Source organism: Gossypium hirsutum, chromosome D10 (assembly GCF_007990345.1).
Source record: "Gossypium hirsutum isolate 1008001.06 chromosome D10, Gossypium_hirsutum_v2.1, whole genome shotgun sequence".
NCBI lineage: Eukaryota > Viridiplantae > Streptophyta > Magnoliopsida > Malvales > Malvaceae > Gossypium > Gossypium hirsutum.
Window position 1 is genome coordinate 16,448,235 of NC_053446.1, and position 7,941 is coordinate 16,456,175.

The 7,941-nt window shown below is 36.1% G+C and overlaps 1 non-coding gene across 1 annotated transcript; it reads right to left on the reverse strand.

Annotated features, from left to right (window-relative positions):
* Positions 1-7,619: 7,619 nt before the first annotated feature.
* On the reverse strand, positions 7,620-7,726 carry LOC121222916 (small nucleolar RNA R71). Its single transcript, XR_005920286.1, has one exon. It is a non-coding gene; the product is annotated as a small nucleolar RNA R71 (small nucleolar RNA).
* Between the last annotated feature and the right edge of the window lie 215 nt (positions 7,727-7,941).

A 7,941-nucleotide genomic window follows, 5' to 3' on the forward strand; every position in this document is an offset into this window, starting at 1 on the left:
ACGAAGTGACCTTCAATAACAATAACGAAACAAAGAAAGGAGAAGGAAAATTTCAAAAAAAAAGAAAGAAAGAAAGAAAGAAGGAAAAGGCTTGAGCAGAGAAATATGACTTGAGTTAGAGTTGAAACTCGAAACGGCTCAAACTCAAATAAGCGCGGCAGAGAGGAGGTGCTGCATTTCAAATAGAACTATATGACAGGCTACTCGGCCCAACCAAGGCACGGAAGTGGTTTTTAAAGGGATAATGTAACATTTAGTGCTTGAACTTGTCAATATTTTTCAAATTTAGTTTCTGAACTTTTCTTTGTTTACATTAGTCCTGTAACTTGGAAACTTTTTCCAATTTTGATCCTTGTCATGACATGTTACTCCGATATTATGACACATATCACCTAAATTTGTTTATTAAGTATTATAATTTTAGGTTGTCAAGTTCTAAAATAAATTAATGTGAACTAAAAAGGCCCATGAAGTAATTTGAAAAAAAGTTTCCAAATTTAAGACTAAATGTTGCTCCCTTTTGAAAAAAATTATCTTTATAATATTGATTCGGTAAAAAAAAGCTATCTACACATGATATAATTTGAATATAGATTTAAATAATAATAATAAAACAAGGTTTGTTCATTAATCTCCAAATGAGGAGGCCAAATAACAAGATAATACAATTCATTTGTAATCCTCGAGAGTGCCCAAAGGCGAAGAAGAACTTAAAAGGCAAACAAAGGTTGAAGTCGACTTATAAGCACTAAGGGTGAAGGTAGATCGAGACAGATGACGACAACCTTCAACATAGTCAAGGTGAAGCAGATGGTCAAGAAACATAGGTATAAAAAACAAAGGAAAATATAAAACACAAAAACCTTAGTAGCTATGAGCGTAGAGTCGCCACCTAGCCCACCACCACCCTGCACTGCCAACACCAAAACTCAACCCATAGTAGGACCAAACCAACATCGGCCCTTGTAAAAAAATCCACTTCAAGAATAGAGAAACGAACTAGAAAGAACTTAAAACCAATTCCTTTGACGATAGACGAGTGATAAGAGATCCCCATAATAACCCAATACTACCATCATTGGATCTGCTAATGGGAGCCTACTAGACCACCACAACAATCACGAGAAGGTTATCTTTGAAGAAGAAAGAAATGAAGGAATAAAAGAGGGAGGGAGATTGAAGGCCAGCAACTGATGGTAAACAATCTTAGAGAGAAATAAAGAGTTTTTGTTTCAGCGGCACATGGGAGAAAAGTTTTGTTTTAAGATTTTTATTTTTTGCGTTGATTAGATATTAGGCATAGTAACAAAAAAAGGCCCATTTTTGAAATTATTTATAGAAATATGCCGCTCCAAAAAATAATCACTGGAATAGACCAAAAATATTAATACGCACTAACATGGATGCGTTTTAAGGGGGAACAAAGAAAAGTGCGCTGATGAGGACACGTTTTTCCTCGTGTCAGTAAAAGCGCGCTGACATGGACGCGCTTTTGTATAAAGCATTGACAGGGATGCGCTTTTCCCCGTGTTTTCCCCCAGCGGTCACCTCCAATTAGACCTGTCCATGGGCCGGTTCGGGCCGGGCCCACAAAAAATTTTCAGCCCGTTTACTAGGCCCGGGCCCGGTCCGGCCCAAAATATGGGCTTGAGATTTTGCCCAGGCCCGGCCCGAAGAAAAAATATGGGCCCGAGCCTGGTCCGGCCCGGCCCGGCCCGTTTTAATTAAAATTAAAATTAAAATTATTTTTTAATAAAATTAAAACTAATTGTTATTAAAATTAATTGTTAGTAAAATTATCAAATTATTAATTGTTAATTGTATTAATTGTTGTAATAAAATCTAACATTTGATTAGTAAATTTATCAAATTATTAATTGTATTAATTGTTGTAATAAAATCTAACATTTGATTAGTAAATTTATCAAATTATTAATTGTATTAATTGTTGTAACAAAATCTAACATTTGATTAGTAAAACAAACTTGATGTTTTATTATTATTATTTTGTAACACTAGTCAAGGAAATGAAAGTAAATAAACTTAAAATGAAAAACTATTATATTTTAAAAATAAAAAATATATATTTAATATTTTTCGGGTCGGGCCGGGTCGGGCCAAAAAAATCTTGCCCGAGGCCCGGCCCATTTTTTAAATGGGCCTAAAATTTTGCCCAAGCCCATATTTTGGGCCTATATTTTTACCCAAACCCTCCCATATTTCGGGCGGACCGTCGGGCCGGGCCGGGCCGCCCGGCCCATGGACAGGTCTACCTCCAATGGCCATTTAAAAATTTGACCATAAGAAAAAAAAATTATAAACCCCCTACCCATTTTTTTCACACCAAATTCCTTCTAGATTATAATTCTTCCAAATTTCTCTTTAAATTTCTCAAAAAACCTCTGAAAGCTCTCTAAAATTAAAAATTTTGTCTAAATTTGTATTATTTCTTTTATAATTGCTAAGAAATTTGATCATGTTAGCGATGGCCCGACAATTAATTCGTTTCGATGATAAACATATCTCCGTCGACCAAATGAAAATGGTAAGGGTTAATTTCATTTTTTAATTTTATTTTATTTTTATTTTATTTTTGTAATTTAATTAATAATTTTTTATATTTTTTTATAACAGTCGGTAGATCGAGTGTTCCAATGTTTTATTTGTAATATACATGATCATCCATGACCGTTGATTGAAAATCACTTAAGGGGAAACGGGTTTTTGGCACATGGTCAATATAGGCTACGGGTGCAAGTTGGACCAGAAACTCATCAGCGCGTTTGTGGAAATGTGGAGACCCGAGACGTGCACATTCTATCTTCCATTTGGGGAGTGTACCATTACTTTGGAGGACGTGTAGTTACAGTTGGGGTTATCGGTAGATGGGTTCGTACTCACCGGGTCTGCTCAATCTACTAATTGAAGAGCCATATGTTACAATTTTTTAGGTGCGATTCCGGATATTATTTACGGAGGTCGGATCGATATAGGTAAGTTAGAAGATACATTCCCGGTGCCGAGGGATGATTCGACTGAAGTACAAAGAGTACAATACGCTTGGGTGTACATCCTTCTGATCTTCGGAGGTTATCTAATGCCGGACAAGTCATGAAACCTCGTACATCTAAGGTGGCTGTTGAAACTCATCGATTCTAGAGCAAATGGCGAACTCAGTTGGGGGTCTACCGAGTTGTCGACATTATACTGGAAGATGTGTCAGGCAATGCAACCAAATAAAATCAAAATAGGAGGTTGCCTCTCACTACTACAATCATGGGCTTGATTTGTTTTCCATTTTTACGTCCTTGAGTGGACCACCCATATGCATTCCAACTCTAAACAAGGTAAAATCTATATTAGATTTTACAATTATTAAATAGATTTAAAATAAAATATTATGCTAAAATTTTATTTAAATAGGTGGAACCATTCGCCGAGTTACGGGGGAATACCTACCGCTCTTGAAGATATACGACTTCTATTAGACCAACAGTCCGAAGCGCATGTAAGTATTTATTTCATTTTGAACTATATATACATAACATAGTCGATTTCATATTTAGTATTTAGTATTATGTATATAACTAATATTTTTATCACGTTCATATAGTTTCAATGGACACCATACGATGATCCAACAATTTTGGCAGTAATTCAAGATGAATTCCTATAGAATCTGAACATCTAGCACATTTTGGTCCCATTGGCCAACCACGCTACCATCGAGATGCACCAGATGGATAGAGTGTTGCAGCAATTTGGATTCCAACAATCGATTCCCGTGGCAACTGAAGTGCTCAATAAAAAGTATAAAATCGACTTACAGCGACCAAATACGCATTGACCGGTCTTCCACTCAGAATATATCAAAATATGGGAAAACTGATATGATAATATACCTACTCACGAATCGGTTATCGTTCTAGAGTTAGCGTGCGATCCGGATTACATGTCATGGTTTAAGATCCATAGCAAGCCATATTTGCTCTCGGAAGAGGAGAGTTGTCGGCAAATCCGTGTCGAAAGGGAATGACGGGGCCCTTTAAATCCAAGAAGAATAGATGGAAAGCTGGGCCCATCAACAGTGCCCATACAATCATCAGCCTTAATGGAGCAAGCGACGATGCCCACACTATAGCCCTCTAAATTATACCAGGTGCGTATCCTAACTCTTATGTGTATCCTAACCCTTATATGTTTCCTTTATTCACTCCTATGCAAGGTTGGAATGCATGGCTCGGTGTATCTCATTTTCCGATGACTTGACTCAACCGATGATATATAGGCCATCGTCGCAGGAGGGATTGCTCGAGGCACCATCGAGGAGCTTAACTCATTTCCAATCCCCGTCGCCTTATGGGATTCAAGCCGATTACGTTCATTCGTCGTGGGTGATGCAAACACCTCTGCAATTTTTGTTCTATCAATGTGGGTCATCTTCCCAACACCCACAACTAAGAACTAATCCCAAACAACCATAAATTGGCCTTAAGCTGAATCAAAAAGGAATCGAACACGTAACCGTCGACCACCCCTATGTGGCACTGATTCCGACTGGCACATGCATTGATTTATTTTTGAATATTTTTGTACAAACTATTTTTATATTGTTTCATTTAATAAAATAGAAGTTATTTTGAATATGTTTGTTCAATTTATTTTTATATTGTTTTATTTAATAAATTATGAGTTATTTCGATGTGGACATGTTGGCATTGTATGACCCCAGTTTCTACACCACCCGCATAACTTCTATTGGTTCGTTCTATCTCGGATATCCATATTATCACGTATTCTAGTCGAGCACGATCAACCTTTTGGTTTACAACACAATTCTCTATCCGATAACAGCTTAAACGAAGCAGGCAATACAGACAACCACTTACGTTCATCTAGGACTAGTAGGAATAAGTGTCTCCACACATTGTACATGTATTCTAATTTGTACACTTCATCACCATAGCTCATGGAATCCAAATGGAGATTCTGACAAGTTGCAATTACATAAGCACATGGTTAACAAATTGTGTCAAACCTCCCATAGTCGCAAGTCATATTTCCCAGATGTACACGATATCATCCACGGAGAATACCTTAGTTTGATATATAGAACTCCGTCGCACGAAACCATAGGTTGTCTCTATCGTGACACACTGTGTGCATGGAGTTGGCCCGCGCCTTGGCCTTATTAATTTATTGCACTACCTTCCGATACCATACATGGCCTCCCTACATTTGGCCTTTATAACTCGCAGCTCGCTTTTGAAATAATGCCGCCAAACAGAACTATGTCTCCCATACAACCGAGGTTATTGGCAAATGATGCGTTCCTTTTAAAACAGAATTGATACATTTAGCTGATCGAAATGTATGTTACAGAGGTAGTTTGCACCTTGATCGTTAGTTGACAGCAAAATTGCCAACATATCATATAAATGGTCCTTATTGATCTAGTACCCTGTCAATATAAGTGGATAGCAATAATTACATACCACTCTTCCATTCAGAACAAATTGAATATTACAAACCAAAAAATATTGGTGGCGATTAAATACCCATGTTGGACACTGGTCGTCATTCAGCGGTAGACCAATATTGCCCATAATAGTTGGACACAACATGCCTTAGACAAAACCGATACTGTGTGCGGTCCCAGTGATAAATGATAAAATTAACATATTTTAATCTCATTCTTAATGCATTTTTGGATGATTATTTATGCAAATTGGTGAATTTGATGCTCTTAATCCCTTTAATTCATGTTCTTATACTTAAGTGTGCATTTGGGAGCAAAAAGAGCAAAAATCAGAGAAAAATAGCAGATTTTAGGAGCCACACGGGCTGGGCACACACCCATGTGAGCCTCATGGGCTGAGCACATGCCCATGTGCCAACCCTTTTTGATTCGCACCTTGCTTCCCAAATACGTGGAAAAACACAAGTTTTAGGCTTTCTGAGCATTCTAAAGTCTATAAATACCGAATGGAAGAAGAGATAGAAGAGTCATCAGAGAAGATCGAAGAAAACACTCAAGGAACACCATTGAAGCCACTTTCGAAGCAGATTTCCATCAAGATCGAAGACCTCCTTTTAATTTCTTCTGAAGTTTTTATAAGTTTCTTTGTTTCTTGTTGTTTTTCTGACTTTGAGATGTTTTTATTTAGAATTATGAACTAATTCCCTAGAAACCTAGGGAGGATGAAACTTACAATGAATTATATTATTTAACTTCTGTTTTACATGATAAATACTTGATTATTGTTTTCAATTATGTGTGCTTATTTATTATTTTAATATTTTTGAGATATTAATTCATGTTTAATGTACTTAATTCAGTGGAGGAAAAGTTCCTGTTTAAGAGTAGGTCTAGCATAATTGAGTGGAGATGCATGCAATCCCAGAAATAGGACGACATAAATCTATCGGATTAAAGTCAAATCTAATAGGGGAATCCATAGATCTAGTTAATGCGACAATAGGGGTTTTAATTAGAAAAATATTTCAATTAATCAACCTAAAGTTAGTTGCTTCTACTCTCGGAAGAGATATTAGCATAATTTAGGGATTTCAAATGATCACACACCAAGTGATTGAATCATTTAAATTAGATTAATAATAATAGAAGAAATCTAGGTTGATTCTTTCCTGGGTATTGTCTCTCTCATTGGTTATCTTTCGATTATTTTTCTGATTCATTCTTTGTTATGTTCTTAGTTAAATTAGTTTAGTAATTTTAGATTAAAACTCATCACTCCAAATTGTCAGCTAAATAATAAGAAAACAGTAATTACTAATACTTTTAGTCCTTATAAATACGATTTCTCTACTCATCATAGCTATACTATTATTCGATAGGTGCGCATGCCTTTGTCATAAATTTTAGTTAGTGCGGAAAACACACATCAAGTTTTTGGCGCTATTGCCGAGGACTAAAATATTAAGAACACTTTATTTTATTAATTTAGCCATTTTTATTTTATTTTATATTTTTGTTTTTAGTTTAAATTTTTACATTCTAATTTTTTTTCTTTTTATTAGCTTCTGGCAGGTTCTTTTGGTTTATGACTAGAAGAAACCTGTCGAGACCATTGTTATTTAACAGTGAAATTGAAAGTATAACTCACAAAAATTGTAGAGAAGCAAGGCAGAGTCGAAATAATTTAGTTGACGAACAAGAGAACATTATTATTATTGAGGAGATGGATGATAATCAGAATATTCAGTTACCTCCTGCAGTAGCTCATGTTCCACGTACTATGTACAATTATGCCAAGCCCACTCTAAATGGGGTTGAATCGAGTATTGTGCAACCCACCATTGCTATAAATAATTTTGAACTTAAGTCGAACACAATTCAGATGGTACAACAATTTGGTCAGTTCGATGGTTTGCAAGATGAAGATCCAAATACTCATTTGGCCAATTTCCTGAAAATCTGTGACACTTTTAAGATAAATAGGGCCAATGACGACACCATTCATTTACGGTTATTTCCTTTCTCATTGAGGAACAAAGCTAAACAGTGGTTAAATTCTTTACCACGAGGTTCCATCACTATATGGGCTCAAATGACCGAAAAGTTCCTTCTAAAGAACTTCTCACCAGCTAAGACAACCAAGTTGAGGAATGATATCTCCTCCTTTGTGCAGATCGATTTAGAGACTTTATATGATGCATGGGAGAGGTACAAGGACTTATTGAGATGGCATTTTCACCATAGATTACCCTTATGGTTACAGGTTCAAACCTTCTACAACGGTTTGAATCCTTCAACTAGGCAACTAATCGATGCAGCAGCTGATGGAACATTAAACAACAAAACACCCGAAGCGGCTTATGAATTTATTAAGGAAATGGTGCTGAATAATTATCAGTGGCAAGTCATGAGGACAAAGCCGATGAAAGCAGGTAGTGTTTTTAATTTAGATGTTGTCACCA